Source organism: Lutra lutra, chromosome 7 (assembly GCF_902655055.1).
Source record: "Lutra lutra chromosome 7, mLutLut1.2, whole genome shotgun sequence".
In the NCBI taxonomy this organism is placed as follows: domain Eukaryota; kingdom Metazoa; phylum Chordata; class Mammalia; order Carnivora; family Mustelidae; genus Lutra; species Lutra lutra.
In genome coordinates, this window is record NC_062284.1 from 119,213,406 (window position 1) to 119,240,149 (window position 26,744).

Sequence of the window (26,744 nt, forward strand, 5' to 3'; positions counted from 1 at the left end):
TTCTTTCACTATAACTTGGTACCACCTGTATCTACAAAGTCAGAGAGCATTATGTGGTTCTCTCCAACAGGGCGAAGAAGTCTGCATCTGTGTGTATATCAACGGTGGCTAGGTATACAGCCTATTCTAAACTGTTATGGTGATGGAGGAGAAAAAGATTTGTTTGGATAACTCAAAGTTTATATTAGGCTTTCATCATGTTTTTATGTCCGCTTAGGCTAATAATTGGGTTGTTCTCCATCTCTTGAGCCCACAAAGCGAGGTCGTGGCTGCTGGCAGTCCCGTACAGCTTGGCAACCAGAATAGGAGGCCCGCTGCCCCTGATTCGAGAATTCCAGAGGACTTCAGGAGGTCTGGCATGGGGTCAAGGGTCCACTCTAGGGCCAATCCTATGGTCACAGAGGGAGGGTCACACTCAAAGCTGCCTTCTCCCACTCAACACCAGGACCGTCGAGTGAAATGGAAAACGCCCAAAGAGAGCCAGGTAGCCATCCCATCTCCATCTCTTCCAGCTGAGCAGGGAGAGGCTGAAAATGTTGTTGTCCCAGCCTGCAGCAGGGGACTTCTCCATGGCCAGGATCCATGACGGACATCAAGTTTGTTCTCTTCTGGGTGTTTCATTTGTGATGGATTCTCCCGGAGTTGTGTCTGTGCAAGGCTTCATCACACATAACATCCCGGTTTGCCCATGGATACTGAGGGGTCATTTGAAGCCACCAATGATGGTGTCCTTCAGGTGTGCATCGATTCTTGCCTGATCCAGCATAATAACGACCTCCTAAGTCTCTCCGTCGCCACCTTGTTCCCTTCTAAAATCATTCTCCCTACAGGTCCTAGAATGATTCTTACAAACATAGTCCCTTTTAATACTGCGATGGTACATTTTATGTCAACTGGATTGGGGACATGGGGTGCCTAGAGAGTTGGTCAGATACTAGTTATGTCTGTGATGGCGTTTTGGATGAGATTAACGTTTGAGTTAGTAGACGAATAAAGGGGATTTTGCTCCTTAATGTGGGTGAGCCTCATCTAATCAGTTGATGGCCTGAATAGGACAAAAGAGCTGATTAAGAAGAGACTCCTCCTGCCCAAATGCCTTGAGCTGGGACATGAGTTATTTTCTGCCTTTGGAGTGGAACTGAAACATCAGCTCTTCCTAGATCTCGAGCCAGCCAGCTTTCAAGCTGGAACCTCACCATTGGCCTTCTGGGGTCTCCAGCGTTCTGGCTACAGATCTCAGGACTTGGCAGCCTCCATAATCCTGTGATCCTATACCTTGTAATAAATCTCTTCTCTATATATTATATCCTACTAGCTCTGTTTGTCGTAGAATCCGACCTATACAAATACCTTCCTATTTACTAACTTCATTCATCCATTCATTTAAAAAAATTTATTGAGCACCTACTGTTGACTGGACACATTTCATGCTCTTGGAAATTAGCACTGAACACAACAAGGAATCCTGGCCCAATGGAATTTTTCTTCGTGTGTGGAGGGTGGAGGCACCCGTGATGGAGGAAGACAGATAATGAGTAATAGGAATAAGGATTAGGAACGTGTTGTAAGGTGGTCAGTGTAAGGGGCAGAAGAAAAAGCAGACAGGACTGGAGGACCAAGACGCATCAAATGGGGACATTTGAACAAAGGCTTATGGGAAATAAAGTGACTTGTCATGGGACATTATGATAAAGTTCATAGTGAAGGACACTGGCCCCTGCTACTTCTCCAGTGGGATCTGTAAGAGCTTCCTCCTTAGAACCTTTGTTTTAGCCACACATATCCCAGGCAGCCCTCTGACCTACCTACCTTGACCTTTGCCCAGGCCTACAAAGTCTCCTTCTTCTCCCTACTCTGTACATCTTAACCCCTTCTTGTCTGGGAAGATCCGTTTTCATGGCTTCTACCAAGGATACCTACCCAGTGATTTCTTAACCCTTTCTGGTGTCCTACAGACTTGGATTTGAGCTGCAATTGTCCCCCTAGGTATCATGCAAGTTGGGGCAAAGTTTGTCCATCTCTAAAATGAGAATAAAACCATTCCCCTGCTTAGAAGGTTAAGAGACTAGAAATGAGAAAAAAAGCACCTAACAGGACTCCGTGACTCTTCGCAACTGTAATTATTATTCCCATGTCCCTCCTCCCCCGTTCCTCTTCTCCCTGTGCTCCCAGACACCCAGGGCCTGCCCCTCCATGGTCTCATTCAAGAGTGATCTCCAACCAGCCTGCCTTCCCAGCTCCACTCCACACCCTGGCCAGATGTCCTGGTTCTCACTCACAGCTCCCACCTTCCTCTCATCAACCTCACCCAGACCACATTCTCGCTTAAGACTTAGGTGTTCTAGTGATCCGAAAGGGCACGTGCACCCGAATGTTTATAGCAGCAATGTCTACAATAGCCAAACTATGGAAAGCACCTAGATGTCCATCAACAGATGAACGGATAAGAAGATGTGGTATATATTACACAATGGAATACTATGCAGCCATCAAAAGAAACAAAATCTTGCCATTTGCGATGACATGGTTGGAACTAGAGGGTATCATGCTTAGCGAAATAAGTCAATCGGAGAAAAGACAACTATTATATGATCTCCCTGATATGAGGAAGTGGAGATGCAACATGGGGGTTAAGGGGGTAGGAGAAGAATAAATGAAACAAGATGGGGATTGGGAGGGAGACAAACCATAAGTGACTCTTAATCTCACAAAACAACCTGAGGGTTGCTGGGGGTAGGGGGGTAGGGAGAGGGTGGTGGGGTTATGGACATTGGGGAGGGTATGTGCTATGGTGAATGCTGTGAAGGTGTAAACCTGGTGATTCACAGACCTGTACCCCTGGGGATAAAAATATATTATATGTTTATAAAAAAAAAAAAAAAGACTTAGGTGTTCTCCTGACTTCCCAGAGCCTCTCATCCCCTTGCTGGTGTGGGGTATTTCTTGATGTTTGGACTATTCAGCTCTGTGCTTTAGCTCCCTGTAAGCAAGCCCCAGACCTGCTGGACCAGACAGACGTATGGCTTCTCTTGGGAAGGGAGGCAATGGGGTTTCTGTAGTGGGGAAACAAAGCCACTTCTGTGCTGACCACAGAAGGATGTGTGAAGACCTTATTTTTTATAACTGTTTTTAAATGTGCAAAATTGAAGAGAACAGTACAGGGAGCTCCCACATACCTCATCCCCAGTTTACTTGTTATTAGCATCTTACATGTTAGTGTGTTTTTAAAATTTTTATTTTATTATTATTTTATTTTTTTAGAGAGAGGGAGAGAGGAGAGAGAGAGCATGCATGCAGGTGGGGGTTCGGGGGGTGGGTGGTGGTGTTAGGGAGAGACAGAATCCCAAGCAGGCTCCATGCTCAGAGTGGAGCCCGACACAGGCTCAATCTCATGATTTTGAGATCATGACCTGAGCCAAAATTAAGAGGTAGATGCTTAACTGACTGAGCCACCCAGGCATCCCCTTACATGTTAATGTGCGGTACATTTGTTACATTAATGCACCAACACTGATAAATTATTGCCACCTAAAGTTCATACTTTATGCAGATTTCTTTAGTTTTTTGGCCCCAGGAACCATCCAGCAACCCACAATACACTTAGATTTTGTTTTTTGGTTCCAGGGTCCTGGGATGGAGCCCTGCTTCTCGTTCTCCCTCTGCCCCTCCCCACCTTGTGGTCTTTCTTATCTTTCTCTCATTCTTTCTCAAATAAAGAAAATCTTTAAAAAAAAAAAGATTTCTAGGGCGCTTGGGTGGCTCAGTTGTTGGGTGTCTGCCTTCAGCTCAGGTCATGAATCTGGGATCGGGCCCCACATCGGGCTCCCTGCTTGGCAGGGAGCCTGCCTCTCCCTCCCCCTCTGCCCCTTCTTGTGTTCCTCTCTGGCCTGAGTCTCTCTCTGTCAAATAAATTGAATAAAATCTTCAAAAAAAAAAAAAAGATTTTTTATTTCAAGTCATTTCTATACCCAGTGCAGGGCTTGAACTCATGACCCCAAGATCAAGGGTCATATGCTCTGCCAACCGAGCCAGCTAGGCGCCCCTTTACCACAATGCATTTAACTGTCATGTCTCCCTTAAGCTCCTCTTTGCTGTGATATTTCTCAGTTTCTCAGCATATCCTGGTTTTGCTGACTTTGATTGCCTTGAGGAGGTGCTGCTCAGGTATTGGTGAGATGCTTTTCCATTGGCATTTGCTGATATGCACAGAAGGACTTAATGCAGGGGATTGCCCACAGGTGGTAGAGGAAGGAGACAGGGGAAGGTAAATTTACCCAAAGACTCATTGCCAGCTGAAAGCCATTAACTTTCCTAGCTGGGGTATTAACAGAATGTGACAGAGTCACCCAAGCCAGGAGTTGGGGTCCCCTGGCAGAAATCTCAGCCAGTTGCCACCACTGTGGCAGATGTCATCAGAGGCAAGAAGGAGGTGAAGAAACTCTTTGTCTTCTTCTTCTTTTTTTTTAAGATTTTGTTTGAGAGAGAGAGTGAGCATGAGCAGGGGAGGGGAAGCAGCAGTAGGAGGGGGAGAAGCAGATTCTCCACTGCCCTGAGATCATGACCTGAGCCGAAACCAAGAATCAGATGCTTAACTGACCCAGTCACACAGGCACCCCGGTTCTTTATCTTCTTTCCTCCCACCCTCCACTCTTTTCATTGATCATACCTCGTCTTAACTAGCCAGCCCAGGGGTTTGTGGACTCAGCCTGCAAATCTTCTGCTAGCAGCATGGAGCAGAGGGTGCCACTGAGAATTGGCTCTAAACACAAAGTGGCCAGTGATGGGGACAGTTGGCCTTTGAACCCATAGCGCCCATGACACTAGCACCCACGGTTGTGTACCTGTTTGCCTGAGCTTGGGCTCCGTATGAGAAGGGCTTTGAGGGTATTGTTGGTTTGTATACCCAGAGCCTAGAACAGTACCTTGATCATCTTAGGTTTTCAATGTTTGAGGTATACACATCTGAATGAATGAATGAATGAATGCATGACAGTTTCTTTGGACCAGCACCTCTTCTGGTATGCTCCAGCTTTGAGGACTTGCTCCCCACCAGCACGTCTTCCCAGCTTCTCATAACCTCCTATTGCTATGAGATTACTCTGAGTCTCCCATGTGCAGCCTTTAGAGGCCATGCACTGTGTGACTACAGCCTAATTACACCAGTTTTCAACAAAGGGATCCAATTCATTCATCAAGGAAGTAAGTAGCCAAATTTTACATTCATCCTTCTGAGTTGTTGCTCAGGAAGGTCATCGTATCTTCCCACGATGCTACCATGCCCAGCCTCTTCCTCGTGAGCTGCCCAAGGAAAGGAATGAATAATTTTTAAGAATAAAATGTCTCTGTCTTGGGGCGCCTGGGTGGCTCAGTGGGTTAAGCCTCTGCCTTCAGCTCAGGTCATGATCTCAGGGTTCTGGGATCGAGTCCCGCATCGGGCTCTCTGCTCACAGGGAGCCTGCTTCCCCCTCTCTCTCTGCCTGCCTCTCTGCCTACTTGTGATCTCTCTCTGTCAAATAAATAAATAAAATCTAAAAAAAAAAAAAAAAAAGTCTCTGTCTTTTCAGCTAAATGTCACCCAGCCCTCACCTGCTGGTATTCAAGTGGGTGGGACACATCATCAGAGAAGTTGCATTTCCTTGCAGCGGAGGGGAGGAGGCAGTGGACTGCCACAAACGGAACTGACTGTTGCTTTCCCATGGGTGCAGGAGGGCAGGGGAGTCACACCCGGCTGTCACCAGGTCTGGGCCAGGACGCCCTAGAACTCACTAATAGGACACCTGGTCTCTGAGACCCTGAGGTTGTAGGATTTTTCGAGGACTGTCGGTGCCAAGACTGCACGTAGAAAACCAAGTTCCACTTGCGAGAGCCTCGCGTCTCCGTGTGCCCAGCAGATCTCAGTCTCTGATAAGAAACAAGGTGCTTAGGTCGCAGGGGCATTCCTCAGCCCCAAAGTTTTCCTGTTTTCTGCCTGCCCTGGACAGGTTACCCTGGACAGCCACAGGACAGAAATCTGGCCAGCCAGCGTTCTCCTCTAGCAGAGACTACAGTATGCTCAACTTTCCTCTGGTTCCCATTCTGGTTAGTTGCTCTTCTAATGCGGGTAAGAAATGGTGGCTGCAGAAACCTCCTTGCATTTTGGTTTCCAACACTTCCTTTTCCACTTGCTTGATGGGGGAATCATTGGGAGAGCAGGTGGCATACTTGAGAAAGCAGAGGTTGTTAGAAATGTTGGGGACTGAGGTTGAGACCCCCTAGCTCCTCCGTATATCAGCTGTGTGTTTTCGGACAAGTCGCTTTATCCTTCCGGACTTCCACTCTCTCATTTGAAAATTGGGGATTCAAATGTCTATTTTATCACAGAGGTATGGTAAAGATCACCTGAGATGTACGTGCGAGTACTTTGAAGATGGACATGTGTAAAGTATTACAACTAGTTTTTTTTTGTGTGGACGTAAGGCAGCAGAAAAGGTGTCTTTGTTGTTTAATTAATACTAAAAATCTTCCATTACATTTATTTAGCTATAATCGGGAAGGAGGTGGGCACGAGTAATTTTCAAAGGGACTTTTTCCGCTCCCGAAATAGAACTCAGAAAACACACATTTGATTTTCCTTTTGGTGTCAAACCACAGCACCATTGTTATTAGCAGTTTTACAGAATTGTGACCTTCAAACTTGGTGATGTCAAAGACTGAAAGCGAGCTCCCAGTCCTGAAGCCTTTCAAACAGGGCCTGCAAACGGAAGCACTTTTATTTTGAATTATGGGCTAATAGCATTGTCCTCTTAAATGAGCACTTGCAAGTTTAAATGTTGCCTTCCAGGTGGGCTGCAGTAAATGAACGTGCTGAGAGGTGGCTGAAAGCCCTTTTGGGGACAGTGAGGGGAATCTGTTGTAGGGGTTCATGTAACACCCTTCCTGCAGTTAAAAGAGAAACCTAGAACTTAGATTTTCCTAATTGTTCATAAGCTGATTTGTGTATACATCTAGGAGGATAATTTACTTTCAGTTTACTGAATTTGTGAATTTTCACATTTGTTTTAATTTGTAATTAAGTTTTCTTTATGAGGCACACCATATGCCACCATTAATTCATTCTCATTGATTTCTTAGGAGATACATGAGTGCATATTTTGATGCAATTTTTGAGGTCTTTTGGAAATCAAACGACTACGTGTTGAGCCATATGGGCCTTTGTTATTTAAAATAGCATACAATAAAGTAACAGAAAGCAAAATGCAAGGGGGACCTGTTAGAACACAAAAAATTGGAAGACTGTAAAATACTGTTATAACACACCAATTTTCAATCTTTTTTTTTTTTTTCTCTTTTGCCTTATATTTTTGAAATCTGTCTCTGTGGATCCCCACACTGTCTCTTAACCATCTGTGAAGGTACCGAATCCCAAGTGCACCAGGCAAACGTGCGGAAACCAGTCACTGCCCTGGGCTGCGATAGACACCAACATCCGCCTCCCCTCACTTGTAGCCAGCGTGTTTCTTTTAACATCTTATGCTAGGATTTGACACCGAGCGCCCGTTCATCCGCGCACACGGTGTCCGGTTTTGAAAGGAACCGACGGGTTGTTGTGTTTCGCCGGGGACTGCCGGCGCTCCCGATGCTGCCTGCCGGACGTGCGGGCTGCAGACCGGGCCGCGGGCGGGCGGGCTGGCGCGCGGCGCGCACTAGGACCCAGCGGGGCTCCGGGCCCGGGTGGGAGCCGCGCCGCCGACCCCGGGCGGGCGCCGGGGCTGGAGCCGGGGTTCCGGCCGCGATCGGCTGCAGCTCGGCCGGGAGACGGCGCGACCCGGCGGCGGGGCCACCGGCGAGTCCAGCGCCGCCGCAGCCCCCCAATGCGGCCGCGAGAAGCAGCGGTGGGGGGGCCGGCGATCGAAGGTAACGAAAATGGGGCTCATTTCCTGCCTCCTGAGCTTCTGCTCTGGCTCAGCATTGTCACGAGAAGCCCTCACTGTTCTGGCTGCTGCATTTTGGGGCACCCTTTGATTTTTTTAAGGTGTCCGCCCCCGTATTTCCACCTGGTTTCAGATTGATTTATAGCCTGCAGCCCGAATGGGAAAGATCCAGGGATAGCAAGTTGAATATTTTCATTAGTTTTGGCTCAAAAGTAAGTTCATTAAAAAAAAAAAAAAAGTTTCTCAGGAATTTGTGAATAGCCGTTTAAAAAATGTTTCTTTTAAAATAGCAGACAAATGAATAATTTCAAAAATTGTCAAATAATGGATGTAATTCTGTTAATTACTTCCTAGGGCTTTACTTTTGTGGGCTCCCCAGGCATTACTTTTATTTTCAAGGAACTAACGTGTTAAATGTGGAGTTTGGCTCGGGCAGAGTTTACAGCATTGCTGTCGCAACTGTTTTGCTATCAATTATAAGCAGTGTCAGATCTGTGGGCAGTTTTCAGCCTCTTTTCCAACACTGTAGCCGGTTATCCTAATATGACATCTACAGATGAGAGTTTCCTTTGAGGGCAGCGAGAATATTTCTCTTTTTGGAGAAGCGTTGTTTTGAGGAGAAAAACCATGATTACTGGCTGGGAGGCTGAGGAGACTATTTTTCATGCTTTGTTTATACTCCTGGGATGGCATTTGGGGAAGGGAAAGGCAGGCTTTCTGGGCAGCTTTTAATTGTGGATTATTAATTTACTTAATTTATTAGTTTCAGTCGGTGGGGCTCTGGGAGCCCTCTGTCACATGATGTGCTTAAGGTGACACATTTGGTAGCAGTTGGGACACACTGCAAATGTAAAAATGTGCGTCTTGTGGACTGGTCGGCTGGGAGTTCCCATGTGGTGCTCGTGTAGGTAGGGTGCTCCTGGCTCATTGAGGAAAAAGGAAATCATTTTCCTTAGCTAAGGAAGACGTCCTGTTATATTCCTTTTGTTCCCTGTTTTTCATTGATCGCCAGCTCTGCCTTAGAGAGGGGAGAGCAGCTCCGAGTGCAGAGCCAAGGACTGCACAGATGCCTACAAACCACTTAAACTCTCACACTGATTGGTCAGCTAGATTGAGACTTAGGAAAACAGCCACCCCAAACCTTCTTTTAAAATCCTGCTGTAATTTTCAGATTTGCCCTCTGGTGCGCAGATTCCTGCAAGACTGCCTTTTAGTTTCGGGTGCAGTTTGCTCGTGAGAATCTTTATGTTTAATTTTTCGTTGTTGTTTCTATCTGGATAAAGTAGGCCATTTTGGTGACAAATTTCTTTGCAGACGTCAGCTACTAGCTTACATTTATAGACATATCACTTTACAATACATTCTCCATGATTTCTCCTTGGGAGCTGTACGATGCAAAGTTGTTCAACTTAGAATAATTTTTCATAGGCGGTTTTTGACCTGAATATTTAAACAGCCCCATCAGCAGACGGGCGTCTTGCTGGATCTTTACTTTGATCATTTAAGTGCCCTATGCATTAATATGTTCCACGCACTGAATTTAAGTCTGCAACAGTGAAAGAGAAAGGCACTGAAGAGCCAACAATCACAATCAGCTTGCACACCGTGATAGGAAGTTGTGGCATCTGTTTGGGGAGAATGCATTTCGCATCCAAGAATAGGGCCATTCTTCACCTCTTAAGAACAGAAATTAATAAATATTGTGGAATTCTGTGTCTGTAAGACCAAAAAATATATAAGACCTGTGGACTTCTTCATGTGAGCCTTAAAGCACTTCAGTTAATGAAGAAGTATCTCAGAAGTTGTTAAATGTATAAACACTTTTCTGATTGGCTTAAAAATTTAGACACAGGAAGTGGATGGTATCTAATAACCGATGAGTGGAGACATGGTTGTCATGGAAACCGAGAATAGTAACCCCCCCCAACACACATACGCTACCATAACCACCACTTAAAAAAAAAAAAAAAAACCTGCATGTCATCACAGATGCCTGGAGAACATGTTGGCTTCTGTAAGCTTTCCCACAGCATCTGCTGAAACCCGAGACTGTGCCTGTCAAATCAAGGTCATTTTACAACAACCAAAAATGCAGTGTCCTGGATTTCATAACTGTATTTTATTAAAAATATGTGAGGGGGAAAAGATGTTAAAGCAAGGATGAGCACACGTGCTTACTTAGCAGTTGGCTACCTCTGAGTTGTATAAGGAAGGGCGAAGAAGGTTTTTGAGCCCTTATTTGAGCCCTTAATTGTGGAATCAAACTTAATTTGTAGGTCCTACCGTTAGGACGAAGCTCTTTTTAGGGCAGTAAAGACTGGAGTGTTGCCCATAGATGAAGAGTCATTTGGGGAAGGTATAATGAAGAGACTCTTTGCAAGACGGTTCAAAGTTGAACTGTAGCAATTGAATTCAAAGACTGGCATTTTGGAGCCCTGGACTAAGGCTGCGTGAGTGGGGATAAATCCACTGACTGTCTGGGGCTTTGCAAAGTACAGGGGACGTTGTTCTCAATAGCCCAGTGGGGAGAGAAAAACTCCCACTAAACAGAGCTAAACTGTTAGAAAACTGAGGTTAGTATCTGATTAACTTAGAGAAGTTTCCTCTCTGTGGATGAGGAGTGTGCGTGTAGTTTTAAGTTTTCAAATTCAGAGTTGCGACTATTTTCACTATCTTGGTAATGGTTTCAGTGAGGAGGGGGGGAAAAAGGGAGAAAAGCCTGGAGACCGTCCTCCTTTTCACTTTGCTGAGTGAAAAATAACCAAGGAGGCCTTCTCCTTGATTTTGACTTGGACGGTCAACATGGACGCATGTAAATATCATGGCCAATGTGTTTCTTACGTTTCTCTAATCTGGGCAGTGGTAGTCTTTAAATTCTAAATTCTTGATATTCATTTAGTGATATCTTCCTTCCAGTCATGATTCATAGCATTGTCTTGCTTTATCTTAATTGAAACTGGTCAGTTTTAAATCTTACTTAATTAACATTTTGATCTTTTTAAAAAGGAGCAAATTTTCTTTGTTTTTAATGAACTGATTGCATGGGGGAAGAGAGAAAGTGGAAAGAATCCTGACTGTATTTTAATGTTTATGTAACATCCTTCCCCATGCCATAGGAGTATGGGCTTTAGAAGAAATACAGCGATACAACAATCACCTGTTGGGTTGATTCAGCATATACATTTCATGATCCCATGTTGTCAGATATTTAACTGATTGGGATTTGGTGAAAAAGATTGTGTTTAATGACACAACGTTCTCTTTTAGCAAAGAATTTCCTGCAGGGAGCTTTCTTATCTATAAGTATGGTCATTGGCAGGAAGCAAGTCAGTTGCTTGTTTTTACAAACCAAAGGAAATGAATGGGATTTGTTGGTTTCTAGAATCTGCCTGCCTTCTCCATTGTCTGTCAGATACTTTGCTCAAAATTTCTAAAGCTACTCCAAATCTTTGGCATTTCTGTTTATTTATTTTTGACTCTGGGATTAGAAAAATTGGTCATTATTCTACTGCGTACAACTTATTTTACCGATACAAATGAACAAGATGTTCAATAATATTCTAATTCGTTTTCAGTTGTCAGATACACACATACTTCCTGAAGCTGGCATTTTTGGATGGCTATGCCAAATTTCTAATAATCCCGAATACCAACTAAATGCCAGTTTCATGGAGAGGTAAAGGGAGAGATGTAGCTTCCTTCTTTTCTTTGCTTATCAGAAGAAAATTCAAAAAGACTGAATGTCAGGTCTGTGCCTCCTCTGCTGATGGCAAAAGATTGGTGTAGGGGGAGAGTCAGAAATGGGTGTGTGTGTGCTAAATCCAGTGTACAATCCATGTGAGAAAAACAGATCTTAACGTTGAAAAGATTTTTTTGTGCAAAACTCTGGATTACTTTTTGGATATTGTAAATAAACGCATTCGGTTGTTTTAATTTGTGCATGTTTCCAATTCTGGAAGAGAAACCAAGGGTGCTTTAAAGGAAAATAAGTACGGAAACCTACATTTGACGGAAACAACCCTGGGAGGATGCGTAAGAGTGTCGGAGGGAGGGAATGGTTCGTTGCAATGGTTTTCACACATTTTTGAAGACATCATTTTTGTTTTATATTTAGCACCGAATAGAATCTTATGCAAGACCCTAATACATGAGCTGAATAGGAACAGAGCTGCTTGGGGGGAACCAAGAGTCGGGAGCCCAGAGCCTGATGTCTTCCCCTGGGCTGTGCCTGGGGCTCACCCTAGAACCCTACTGCCTCTGTGAAACAGTTTGAAAATCACTGCTTTTAAAATGTCCAAAATATTCTCCAAAGAAGGCCCAAGGGAATGGCTTGCAGAGCCGTGGAACCTCTTAGCTGGCGAGAGAACTTCTGCCTTGACAATTTAAGAGGCGCTCGTGTTCAGAGTGAATAGGAAAAAGGCACGTACTACAAGGTACTTCAATAAGCCAGCCTGTGTCTAGCAGATGATTCGGCTGGCCATAAATATGGCAAAGCCCTGGACCAGTCTCTGATAAGGGAAGGGAAAGGATGTCTTTAAGGGTTATTTACAAACCAGGACCCCCTTTCCCTGTAAGTTACGGCAACATCGCACAGAGGTATTTGAGAGACCTTGGCTATGATTATTCCAGAATACGTGGGTTTATTCTTTTGTTACCTTGGGATTTGTTATATCACTGGTATTCTATTTGTCAGTGAAAATTATTTCATATTAAGTGTCGCTCATGAAATGAAGGTTTGCCAAGCTATATAATCCATTTGGCAGACTCAGTCGTGTTTTGAGTGTTGAGTAAAATGATAACACACAGATGATATTTGAATATCATCAAATATATTTGCGTTATCTCCTTTCTTGTACAATTGACTGAGATGGCAATGTTGGGCTGGGCTCAGTTCTCGCTTACATCCCAGAGCTACGCATATGAAGATTTCTAGGGGTGGTGGACAGAGAAAGCCCCCTTCAGTTCCGCTCTGGGTTTTCATGACCCTTGATACACATCCACATGGTTATGGAAGTGAGGAGAAATCAGGGCACCCTTCGGGCAGACAGTAGTGCATCCTGCTTCCTGTGGCCACAGCCATCCTCCCTGCATCATTTCCTGGGGGATGCACAGTATGGGTGTTTGTAGAAGTAGAAAGGACAGACTCCTCCTCTCTACGTTCTCCCATTACTGCCGCCAGGCCATTCCTGTTACCTGCATGGGGTTGGAAATGACAATTAGAATAATTGGTGTTCTGATTAGAGAAGTTGCAGGTTTTCCAGCAACTTGGGCCAGAATTCTTTCTTTATCTTTTCTTTGTTTCTTTTCTTTTCTTTCTTTTTTTTTTTTTTTTTTAAGTAGGCTCCACAGTCATGGTGGGGTTTGAACTCACACCCCTGAGATCAAGCGTCCCAGGCTCTACTCACTGAACCAGCCAGGCACACCAGGGAACTTTTTTTTTTTTTTTAAAGAAAATATTTCCACTACAAAGATGAAACTAGTACAAGCACAAAATAGTTGGCTGTGGTAGTGGATGGAGAGAAAATGATTGTGGGTAACTTTTATTTGTTGAATTGTGTAGAAGAAAGCTTTTCATGCGTAGGCTGTTTAAAGCTATCTTATTCCTCCTCCCACTGCATTTCAAAGAAGAATGAGTGTGTACGCAGAAAACCAGTGGAACTGTCCCAAGGCATATTCATGAAAATAGACCAGTGATTTCTCTTGAGTTAGCATTTAAACTTTTATGTTCTTGGGGACTTCTGGTTTTGAGCTCAAGGATGCGGTCCAGTTACTGGGATCTGGCAGAAATGCTAACATAGGACATCAGAGGTTACGCGGACTGTGGGCTAGGTACCTTTCTTAGGATTCGGATCATAACAAGTTCTCCTTGAAGAGGGGATGTTAGTATATTATAGAAGGTTAGATTTCAGATAATCTCAGGTATCTCTTCACACCCTGACATTTTCTGATTTGTCTAACTGAACATTTTCGGAGCCTTTAAAACAATTGCCGTTTAATGACGAGTTAATACAGATCTCTAAATTAAAGTAGTCATTTTGTTTCGTGGGACTCGATTTAGCATTTATAGTGGTCTCTTGAAAAAGAAATAACTTGCTCTTGGGTAAATTTGGCTGTATTGGGTAATAGGAAAAATAAAACCACACTAGTAAAGAGGTGTCTTTTATTTTTATTTTTATTTATTTATTTTTTTTAAAAGATTTTATTTATTTATTTGGCAGAGAGAAATCACAAGTAGGCAGAGAGGCAGGCAGAGAGAGAGGAGGAAGCAGGCTCCCTGCTGAGCAGAAAGCCCGACGTGGGGCTCGAACCCAGGACCTGGGATCATGACCTGAGCCGAAGGCAGCGGCTTAACCCACTGAGCCACCTAGGCGCCGCAAGAGGTGTCTTTTAAAAGGCGCCTCCCCAGGGCGCCTGGGTGGCTCAGTGGGGTGGGTGTCTGACTTCTGCACAGGTCTTCATCTCAGCGCCCTGGGATGGAGCCCTGCCCCTTTCCTTCTCCCTCTGCCCCTCCCCCTGCTCATGCACAGGCTCTCTACATGCTCTCTCTCTCCCTTTCTCAAATAAATAAATAATTTTTTTTTAAAAGGTGCCTCCCCAATATGACTTTAATTGATTCTTATAATATCCTAGTATTCATATACCACTACCACTGTTACTACTAAGTAATGATAAATATGCATTAATGTCCCATTTTACAGATGAAGAAACTGAGCCCTGTGTTCCTAGGGCCACATACTCATTGGTAGCCGACCAGTTCTCCTGACTCCCAAATTCCAGGTGTTTTTTCCACCCCAGTGGCTACCTCTGAACTGTTCATCTGTTTCTGTTCCAGGGTTGATGACTTCCCCTTCCATGCTCAAAATGGAATCTCCTCCTGGGAAATATCACAGGGTGGGGTAGGGGATATTTGATGGAACTTTGGCAAGAAATAGGGTTTTGCTTCTTGACATTCTGTGTTCCCACATCTGACCAGTAGGAATGCAAGGAACTTTTTAGTTTCCTTGTCAGAGACTGTCTTTCTTAAATTCTCTTCATCTTTTGAATTTTCCTTCATCTACCTCTGAGCGCATTCACCTACTTGGTAAAAGAAAGGGATATGACTTTCCTGAATTACCCCTACATTACACTGCATCTTTCCATTGTGACTTCTGCAGAAATGGATTTCCTATTTAGTGTTCGCTTTTGTAATTCACAGGGCTGCCCAACAGACTCAGAGGTGCAAATACAATGATATCTCCTTTATTTTTGGAATAAAAAACGGGGCTTAACTTGTCCCATGAGCAGGCTGTCTGGTATCTCCTTCTTGGGACTCTGCTACCCCCAAGTCATACAAACCCCGCGTGGGTTGATACAGACCGAGTGGAGTGGAATCACTTTGACATCCTCACCTAAGCCCAGAGCTCTGCTCCTTGCAGGCTGGCTGGACAGTCTCCAGCCACAGAAAGTTCATGGGCACTTGTTCGTGCAGGTAGCAGCCGTGGAAGGTTGGGCTGGCGGGCACTAGGACGTCAGGCCCAAAAGGGAAGTGGCCAGAGCATCAGCAGCTCCTGCGACCACTCTACGCTCTAGATCTTTCCACAGGGTCAGAAATGTAGACGTTTTAGGAGAAGAATCATTTTTTTTTTTTAAAGATTTTATTTATTTATTTGACAGACAGAGATCACAAGTAGGCAGAGAGGCAGGCAGAGAGAGAGAGACGAAGGGAAGCAGGCTCCCCGCGGAGCAGAGAGCCCGACGCGGGGCTCGATCCCAGGACCCCAGGATCACGACCTGAGCCGAAGGCAGAGGCTCAACCCACTGAGCCACCCAGGCGCCCCAAGAATCATTTTTAATAATCCTCTGAACTTGAAAATGAATGAAGACCCTGGGAGAGTGGTTTTTCGTCCAGACAAATGGGAACAAGAGAAGGCAAGCCAGTTCGGACGGAGTCTCAGCATTCAGGCAGAAATGTTCAATCAGGGCATTCGTTTTGTTGTTTTTCTCTCTAGCCACCATTATCCTGTTTCCCAGGTTGGAAAACTTGGACACCTCCTTGTTTTCCATCCATGTAGCTCATTTATCACCAGAGCTGCTTGCTGCTTTCTTGGAAATCTACCTTTTATTCATCTCCTTGTCCTGAGGGCCAGTGCCTAATGCCAGGGAGACTGTGGGTCACCTCGAAGGGCCTCTGTCCACCTCCTGGTCCCTTTCCTTCCTCTGTAGTCCTGAAGACTTGTCTCCCCACAAAACACTCTGGAAGGGCCTCTCCCACTGAGAGCTGTGTGCGACCTTGACCTAAGACCCAGTGATATGCAAAGAAGACTCAGTAATGTGGAAATCCTGAATGGATTATTGTGAAGGTTAATCATAGAATCCCTGAGAAGCGCATGGCCCAGAGCCTGGCCCGTAGCTGCAGCTTACCATAGCAATTTGTATTGTGTTGTGTCCCTCAGCGCCTGAGAACCTGTGGTGACTTGCTGTGGCTCACCTTACCCAGCCTTTCTTCCTCTGTCCGGCAAGAGCTTCTGTGATCTGGCCTTACCCATTAGGGCTCAGGCAATGTTCCTAGAACTGGTCTCCAGACTTGGCCTGCTCCTTCCAGCTCCACTGCCTTTGTTTACATCGTTCCTAGTCCTTATGATCCCCTGACCACAGCTGCCTTCTTCCTCTGCTCACATGTTGGGAAGACGGCAGTTTCAGCCATCCTGCAATTCCAGTGTATAGAGAAAGTGCAATTTACTCATTTTTTCCCTACAGCGAACCTTCTTCCCTGGTGCGCACCTGCTGATGAGCAGGAAAAAGAACAAGAACTTCTGATCCCGTGTATTTTTAAACTTAGTGTGGTCAGATAATCCAAACAGTCCCTTACAGTAATTCTTAGTCTTCCTAGAAGAATAATGCCCATTTGCTCATGCTGTCCCCGATCCTTTGCCTGTGAGGGAGTGTGTGTGTGTGGGAAGAAGTGTCAAGCATGCTTCTTCCTTGTATTTCTTCCCGAGGATGAGCAGGTTCAGGCTCCTTAGGTGGGGTGACCTCTGTTCCTGGGCACTGGGCCTCTTGCCCACTGGTGCTGCTTATTTTATACTAGCAGTTGAAGCCTGTGACTCTGACTACATGTAATCCAATCCAGCGGTTTTCAAAGACCCACAGTAAGATATAGAGACATTGTCAGAGCGCCTGGGTGGCTCATCTGTTAAGCATCCAACTCTTGGTTTGGGCTCAGGTCATAATCTCAGGGTTGTAGGATCAAGCCCCACATCAGGCTCTACACTCAATAGGGAGTCTGCTTGAGGTTCTCTCTTTCCCTGTCTTCTGCCCGTCCCTCACCTCCCTCCCCCTCATATAAATAAATCTTTTTTTTTTTTTAAAGATATATATATATTTTTTTAATTTATTTGACAGAGAGAGAGGTCACAAGTAGTCAGGGAGGCAGGCAGAGAGAGAGGAGGAAGCAGGCTCCCTGCTGAGAGGAGAGCCCGATGCGGGGCTCGATCCCAGAACCCCGGGATCATGACCTGAGCCGAAGGCAGAGGCTTTAACCCACTGAGCCACCCAGGTGCCCCAAAATAAATCTTTTTTTAAAAAAAGATACAGATACATTGTCAGGAGACCCTAGTAAGCACATATGGACATTGTATACATGGATGGACCATACAAAAGATAGTATTTTTCTTGCTACACCCCAAGCACTCTGATCTCCTCCATTCTCTTTTAGTTTATTCTTTTTAAAAAAATTTTTATTTATTTATTTTTAAAGATTTTATTTATTCATTTGACAGAGAGAGATCACAAATAGGCAGAGAGAGAGAGAGAGGGAAGCAGGCTCCCCAGCGAGCAGAGAGCCCAACATGGGGCTCCATCCCAGGATCCCAAGATCACGACCCGAGCCAAAGGCAGTGGCTCAATCCACTGAGCCACCCAGGCACCCCTCTTTTATTTTATTCTTTTATTTAATTTAAAAAACCTCACTGTGATACTCCCTGCTGACCCAGTCCCACCTCAGCTCCCAAGAGCAGCAAACTCTGAGTTTTAGCCATATCCTCCATCAGCCTACCGGTCTGATGGTCTTGGCAAGGGGTCCCTTCCTGTGGCTACAGCCAGCTCAAGGTGAGTGTGTGGTTCTTAGCTCAGCCTCCTCCTCCTCCCACCCCAACTCCTCACCTCCCTGCTCCCTCTGCCTGAGCACACGGTGGCACTGGGCTGATGAAGCTGTGCCCCACACTGGTGCAGGCCGTCTCTTCTCAGGGCTCCACGTGGTGCAGGAAGATGGGGGCAAGGACATCCCTCTCCACCCAGTGGACTTTCTCTAGTCAGGAGGCCGAGTCACCCAGGAGTAGGCCACTCTGCTATCCTCTTTTCTTCTCTCCTATTTCTTTCGCATAATTATTGGGACCCAGAAAGGGGTGGATTCTTCTTGAGCTTCCCCTTCACCGCCTCGTCCTTGCACCATCAAGGCCTGGAGATTAGAGACTTCCGGGTCCCTGCTGGGTGAAAGTAGGATCTTCCACTGTCTTCCAGTAGATTCTTTGAGTTGGGTCCTCCAGATTCCTGGTAAATGGTGGAAAATCCTGTCCCAGGACAAAGCGTGACTTTCAAGGCTGTGGAATTTCTGCCTGTGGCAGAGTCTACCAATTTCCCACCTGTGTCCCTTGCTCCCGCTTGTAGCTAAGAACGGTGAAATTCTAGCTTCTGGGATGTGAGTAGGTGTGTGAGGTTTCTGTCTGGTTTGTGTCCTTGTTTTTCTTTATAGTTTTGTTACATACTTTTTATTTTTTTAGCCCCAAACTACATATAGTTTCGTTTTGCCTCCTTTCATATAAATGGAAACATCATAGATGTGTGTGTGTGTGTGTGTGTGTGTGTGTGTGTGCTATCTCATGGTTTAAAATATGTTTCTTATAAATGGGAACCAAAAAACGGAAAGCCTCTGCATTATGGTAATTGTCTAGATAAGGAATTTCTGGTCATAGGATATCAGCATCTGAATGCAAATTGGTTTCAAAGGTGCCTGTGCCAATTTACATTCCCACTAGTAGTGAATGTGTTTTTCTGTTGTTTCATGTTCTCAAGACATTTGTTATTGTTAGACTTTAAAAGCTTTGCTAGTATAATAAGTGTGAAATAATCTCATTATTATTTAAATTGTTGGGTTATGGATAAGTTTGAGTACCTTTTCATAAGTTTATCGGTCATGTATGTTTCTTTGTTTGTGAAGTTCCTATTTGCCTTTCATCTAGTGTTTTCCTAAAAACGTTTAGTTTCTTAGGTCTTCTCTGTAGTATCTCTTTCTCTTTACTTTCTGCTTGTATCTTTATTGCTTTTACACTTTTGTGTTTATTATTTTTTTAACTTCCCGAGATGGCAGCTTTTGAAGTTTTCTATTTTTTAATTTTAAAGATTTTATTTTAAGGTAATCTCTATACCAAACGTGGGGCTCGAACTCATGACCCTGAGATTGAGAGATACAACCTCTTCCAACTGAGCCAGTCAGGTACCCCTGAAGTTTTCTTTTCTAATACAAAAATATACTATAAATGACCTTCTAAGTACTGAGTTAGTACTATCTCAGGAGTGATAGTTTGTAAAATTTTCACTGTTCAGTTCTAATTAACTTCTAAATTTATTATGACTTTTTCTTTGTTCTATGGGTTATTTAAAAGTGTTTTGTATCTTTCAAGTTATTTTTTAATTATTGATTTCTAACAGTTGCATTTTTGTCATAGAACACAGTCTTATGATGTCAATTATGGAACATTAAGTCAAGCTTGTTAACCTAGTTTTTAAATCTTAACTATTTTTATCAGTACTTTGCTGATCTATTTTTTTTTTAAAGATTTTATTTGTGTATCTGACAGAGAGAGACCACAAGTAGACAGAGAGGCAGGCAGAGAGAGAGAGAGAGAGAGAGAGAGGGAAGCAGGCTCCCCGCTGAGCAGAGAGCCCGATGCGGGACTCGATCCCAGGACCCTGAGATCATGACCTGAGCCGAAGGCAGCGGCCTAACCCACTGAGCCACCCAGGCGCCCCTATTTTTTTTTTTTTTAAGATTTTATTTATTTGACAGAGATCACAAGTAGGCAGAGAGGCAGGCAGAGAGAGAGAGGAGGAAGCAGGCTCCCCGCTGAGCAGAGAGCCCGATGCGGGGCTCGATCCCAGGACCCTGAGATCATGACCCGAGTCGAAGGCAGAGGCTTTAACCCACTGAGCCACCCAGGCGCCCTGCTGATCTATTTTTAATTGAGAGAAGTGTATTAATTTCTCACTGTTACCACTTTTCTTGATACATTTTCAAGTTACATTATTTGTGTATATATTTAGACTTCTTCTGTCATCTAGGAGAATTGAATCTTTTATTATCATGAAGGAATGTACTTTAATGCTTATGCTGTTTTTTGTCTTCAAGCATATTTTGTCTACTGTTCATGTGGCAACACTAGACAACCGTGGGACATAGCAGTTTCTTCTTTATTAATTTTTGCTACTTGATTTTCTATCCTTTGTTTTTTCAAACTCTTTGTATCGTAGTATTTTGGATGTATCTTTTATATGTGACATATAGGTAGATATTGTTTTTAGGCAGTCTGTAAATATCTTTAAACTGAAATATGTTATGTTTATATTTATTGTAATTATGGATGTATTTCAACTTATTTTTCATGTTATTTTATCCACTCCATTCGTCCTGCCTCTTCTATGTTTCTTTTTCTTTCGTTCCTTTCCACCTTTTGAATTGATGAGCATTCCTTTCTTATTTTATATATTTTTCTATAGAGTTTAGAAGTTTTACACTATTATTATTCTTTTAGTGGTTCTCTGGAAGTTTTGGCATGTAAACTCATCAAGGTCTAAAACTAATTCATATCTTTTCTTTCCTCCCAAGCAGTGAAAGGATCTTAGGCAACCTATGCTCCAGTCACTGCTCCTCTCTTCCCCAAATTAGGTCCCATTTTTGCTCAGTGTTTCAGGTGTGTGTTATGTTTTTTTTAACTTCACATGTTAGAACATTGCTGTTATCCTTTTAAAAATAGTAATTTTTGTTCAGATTTACCCACATATTTACTACTTTCTTTGCTTATAATTTCTTCCTCTGCCCCCAGTCGTACCTTACTAGAGTACTTCTCTTCTTAGATTTCATTTAGTCAGAATCAGTTAAGGGAAAACTATTCAGTTATTGTTTGTTGCAAAGTTGTATTTTTTTCCTGCTTTCTAAAAATATAGTTTTGCTAGGTATAAAACCTATGTTTGCTATGTGTAGAATTCTAGTTATTTTTTCTGTCAACACATTAGAGATATTCTGTTGTTTTCTGGTTTCTTCCACTGAGAAGTCAATACTAAATCTAATTGTCACTTGTCATTGAAGGGTATTCTTTATTCAATAGTACTTTATGGCTGCTCTTAGATATTTTTTTGTCTTTGGTATTCTGCAATTTTATTATAAAGTATCTATATGTGCATTTCTCTTTTATGTATTTATTTTGTATGGTTTTTTTGGGGTTTTGTGAATTTATGGGTTAGATTTTTTTCATCAGTTCTGGAAGAGTCTCAAAATATTGTCCCTGCTCTGTACTCTTCTTTTCTACTTCTGGATTTCAGATTAAGTATGTATTAGACTTTTGTTCTTTGTCTTCTCTGTGTTTAAACTTCTTTTTCATGTTTTTAGTCTCTATATTATCTTTATGTACTACAGTCTAGGTATTTTCAGTGTTCTCTAGTCAATCTTTCTGATCTTGCTTGTAGCTTATATACTTGTTTCTTTCTATTATTTATTTATTTATTTATTTTTTTTAAAGATTTTATTTATTTATTTGACAGAGAGAGATCACAAGTAGACGGAGAGGCAGGCAGAGAGACGGAGGGAAGCAGGCTCCCTGCTGAGCAGAGAGCCCGATGTGGGACTCGATCCCAGGACCCTGAGATCATGACCTGAGCCGAAGGCAGCGGCTTAAACCACTGAGCCACCCAGGCGCCCTTCTTTCTATTATTTAAACACTTATTTTATATTGTGTGTCTCATGATTTTAAAATTTGAAATCTTTGTGGGCTCAATTCTACTATCTCTTGTTCCTGCTAGTTGTTCGTGATCTTTGTTTCCTTATGCATGTTTGTTTGTGGGTTTTGTTTTATTTTGCTGTGACCTAATTATTTTTTGAGACTTTATCAATGGTAATTCTTTGAGGTTTGTATTGAGGTAAATTCTCCAGCTTTTGCCAGGTGCATAGTATCATAAACAGTCTGCAAAGCAAGGACTTAAAATTTTCAACTTGAGTCTTGGGGTATCAATCACATCAGTTCATATTCAAAACTCATATGAGGGCTCTCTTGTGATTACAGATTTTCAGTAAGGACTTTCTCTCCTCTATGCAACACTAATTTTGGAGACAGGAAATTCTGGTTGCCTTTTGGAATCCTGTCTATAGCAAAGCACCTCCTAGTATACGTTCTTTGTACCTTGGTGAGTCCTGGCTCTGTTAGTGCTACCAAATTTATTTGGTGTCCCCTGTGCTCTACTATATTGTAAAAACAGAAGCTCAAGTTCTCCCAGTTTGTTAAATGCCTTCAAGATGAAAGCTGATGTAAGTGTTATGCTCTGAGTATGCCTCATTTTCTTGTTGGCTCATACATATATTTCAAACTATTTTGAGGAAGTATTTTGTGCAGAATCTTTAGTTGTTTCAAGGATTGGACAGGTATCTTATTTGCCATAGTGCTAGAAAAAGAACTTCCATCCTTCTTTCTCTTGGTATTCCTTCTTCGGTAGTCCCTGAACATATGACTGCCTCTGGGTAATTTGGGTGAAGATCATGTGTGCATAAGGCAGTAGAAAAAAAGCACAGTCATTTTCAAAATACGACCTCTTTCTACACCTATTTTAAGCTCTAACTTGTATTTGTTGAGATAATACTAGCTGCTTCAATAAAACCAACAGTGAAATGAAGCAAAAAAATAAAAGTTTATTCCTTACATATCCAAAGTGGATGTCCTGACAGGAGGCTGGCACTGATTCAGGTGGTGATTGATGAAGCCAGAGAGTTTTCATTCTGCGGCTGTGCCATTTTCAACCAATGGCTCCTAAGGTCATTGTGCTTATTTGGATCACACCAGCAAAAAAGGGAAAGAATGTAGAAACTCAGGAGTGACAGATTTTTTTTTTTCTGGCCGTCCTAGATGTGGCACATTCCACTTCCTTTCCCAGTTATTAGCTAATACTTGGTTGGGTTGCCGTATCTGCCTGCAAGGAGGGTTGCTGGGAAAGATATTCTGGATGTGAGCCTCAGAGGAAGAAGAACAGGTGTAATAAACAGCCAGCCTGTCTCTGCCGTGCATTTCCTCTCTGAAACTGTGGACCCACCTGTTTCTCACTTCTCTGAGCTCCCTTTTCACTTAGAATCAGTGCCACCAACGTTTAGGATTTAATTATCCTGAATTATTTCATGTTCATCCAGTGTAAACCCCCAACTATATCATAACTTCCTTGAGGGTGTGAATTTTGTGCTGAACATTTGAAAATGTCCCCTATCACGCAATTTTGAACACACAGTGTGCTATACAGAAATTAAACCTCTGAATGAAAGGAGAATGTTCTTGTTCTAAGGAAATGACTGTTAGCATATTTAGGGATGTGGTGTTGTGATCTGCGACTTACTCATTACGTTATTCCTTCATGTTTTCTCCTTAGACTCGAAATTTATCAAAATAAAAATTTGGAGGGAAAAAACCCCAAAACCCCTGAAGTTTGGAGGGCACTACACAGAATAGTGGCCTTGCCATGGGGTGACCATTCTAATCTATCTCAGTTGTTTCTTCTGAAATGTCTTGATATCAGCCTTCTTGGCACCTTCTGGGTTGTTCTGATAATTCATTCCTTCATTCTGGAAATATCTTTGAGGTCTGCAGGGTGCTAGAGACTGGGGAGTAGCTGGGTATAGGGGTGCGAGATAAGATCCTGCCCCAGGGCCAGTCAGGTGAAGGGGTATAAACTGCTTTGAGTGGAGAAAGACTTCTGCAATTGATTTTGTGATTGATACAGTGGTGGTTCTAGTTTATTTGTAGGACGGGAAGGATAAAGTCTTGGCGTAATCTCAAATCCTTTAACATGGACTTTTCACTTCTTTTTCCTTTGCTTTTAGGTCTTGCCTAAGGAGGCCAGCCTTTTTCCAGGCAAGTAGTTAGCAAATCAACAAACAGAGTGTAGCTCTTAAATATTCTCTAGGGCCACAGATAATCTCAACTGAACTGGACCCTGGTTTATTGGTCTTGGTGTCACTCTCTGCTTGAGTTGAACTCATTACTTTGTTGCTAGGCTCAATGTTTTCAATTCTCTATTTTTATTTTCTGTTGCTATTGGTCTTAGTAAATGAGAATGACATATGGACTTGAGTTAAACTGTTGGAATCATCGTTTGTTTTCTTTTCATTGCATAGTTTTCTTTCTCTACTGCACCGCACTGTGGATGGGAAAATACACTGACATCTTAGTAACTCTAACTAATCTATTATCCACCTGCTCAGATGCAAGCACAATGCATGTGGCAAATTACTTTATATGCCAATAAAACCTGTGTTTTGGAAAAATGTTGAGCTGTTTATATTTCAAAACATTGTTTTGAATCAAGCCATCTAAAATATGCAAATGAGGAATAGGAAATGGTATCCTGAATAGCATCCTCAAAATTCCAGGAAGGGTCAGGCTACAAAATACAAGACGTGGCGAGTCTATAATTAGGTGTCGACCATGTTTAATTTGCCTGAGCACCTCCTTGGGCTTAGCTCTGGCACTGGGCAGAGAATAGCTTGAACCCAGAGGAGTTCACTTTAGAAGATGACCCAGCAGGTAAATGTGGTTCCACCAATAGCCAAGACAGCATGGCCTTCATGTCTTATGTTGTTTCATTTGTGGAACAGGGCACAGAATTTCTGGCAGGTGAGAGCAGAGTATAGCATTTTTAATAAAATTGATGAAGTATAGATGGGTGGGTGCACAGGGCTCTTAAAATTGTGCCTATTTTCTTCCCAATTCTAAACCTTCTCCAGTAAATGAGAATTTCAGAATTTTTTTTTTTCTTGTGTTTGGAAAGGTTTCTAAAACTCCTGTTTTGGAGATGCTGAGTCTCAGCCAAAGACATTAATGAGATATACAGCCCAGGACCTAGCAGACTGGGTAGGATAGCTAATCCCCTCTGTTGATGCAGTGAGCTACTCAGGGGTCTCTTCCCACTTCGAGCAAGGGCTCCTTTTTATTCTTAATACTAAGTATTCAGTCACAAAGGGAAAAGGCAAGACTTCTATATTTTTGATATAGCTGATGTGATTTTAAAATTAATTTACTTATATATATTAAAGATTGATTTATTTATCTTTAGAGAGAGAGAGCACATGAGCAGGGGAGGGAGAGAGAGAGAAGGAGAGAGGGAGAGGAAGAGAGAATCCTCAAGCAGATACCCCACTGAGCTCAGAGCTCAGTGTGGGACTCGATCTCATGACCTTGAGATGATGACCTGACCAGAAATCAAGAGTCAGGGGCACCTGGGTGGCTCAGTGGGTTAAGGCCTCTGCCTTCGGCTCAGGTCATGATCCTAGGGTCCTGGGATCGAGCCCCGCGTCGGGCTCTCTGCTTGGCGGGGAGCCTGCTTCCTCCTCTCTCTCTGTTTCTCTGTCTACTTGTGACACCCCCCCCCCCGCTCTCTCTGTCAAATAAATAAAAAATATCTTAAAAAAAAAAAGAAAAAAGAAATCAAGAGTCAAATCGCTTAACTGACTGAGCCATCCAGGCACCCCATTAAATTAAATATATATATATATATATATATATATATATATATATATATATAGCTTTTATTTATATGTTAGACAGAGATCACAAGTAGGCAGAGAGAGAGGAAGGGAAGCAGACTTCCTGCCAAGCAGAGAGCCCGATATGAGGCTCAATCCCAGGAGCCTTGGATCATGACCTGAGCCGAAGGCAGGGGCTTATTTTTTTTTTTAAGATTTTATTTATTTTGGGGATGCCTGGGTGGCTCAGTTGGTTAAGATTTTATTTATTTGACAGAAATCGCAAGTGGGCAGAACAGACAAGCAGAGAGAGAGAGAGAGAGAGAGAGAGAGAGAGAGTGGGAAGCAGGCTCCCTGCTGAGCAGAGAGCCCAATGCGGGGCTTGATCCCAGCCAGGATCCTGAGATCATGACCTGAGCCAAAGACAGAGGCTTTAACCCACTGAGCCACCCAGGTGCCCCTAAATTAATTTGTATTTTTAAAGCAGAGTACTTCATGCAGTATTATTGAAGATGACCATATATCCTGATTTGTTTGTAATAGTTTTGGTTTATGCATACTGCCTCAGTATAATGACTCCTTTTATTTTCAAAGGCATCCTGGTTTATGTGATAAATTATAGTCACTTTACTTACAGTGATAGTGTAGGTAGCAATAGTAGGTCAGATTTGTTCGTACCAGCTTATCTGCTGAGAAAACCTGCTTAAAATTAAAAAGAAAAAAAAAGTCAGTTTGGAAGCATTGGAGAGGCATCAAGGCAATGTGGAATGATAAAATCAAGATTCAGGGAAAGGAAAGCCCTAAGAGATGAGCACAGCTTTGGATCTTTTTCTTGAGACATTTGTCACTTCCAAAATTAGTGGCCAAGAGACTAAAAATCTTGGCAGAGCTTTCAACAGACTCATGGGATTGGGGGCATTATAACTGTATTTAAGTCCTGCCAAGGAGCAGAAGCCCTAGTAAACAACCTGGGCTTTCATTTGGAACCCTGAGTCAAGATCAACCAGAAATAGAAAAACTCACACAGGGACTGAAGCCAAAAATCAAATATTTTCAGATTAGTGTCCCTAGCTTAGTTGCTTGCCAGA

General features: G+C 43.1%; 1 protein-coding gene across 3 annotated transcripts in view; it reads left to right on the top strand.

Annotated features, from left to right (window-relative positions):
- The first annotated feature begins 7,726 nt into the window (after positions 1-7,726).
- Positions 7,727-26,744, top strand: part of FOXN3 (forkhead box N3) — a 400,340-nt gene continuing 381,322 nt past the window's right edge. For 2 of the 3 annotated variants that reach the window (XM_047738590.1, XM_047738593.1), the window contains exon 1: positions 7,727-7,893. The gene's annotated coding sequence lies outside the window, so the exon portion shown is untranslated. The remainder of the gene's footprint in view (positions 7,894-26,744) is intronic. The other variant, XM_047738594.1, reaches the window with a different exon arrangement.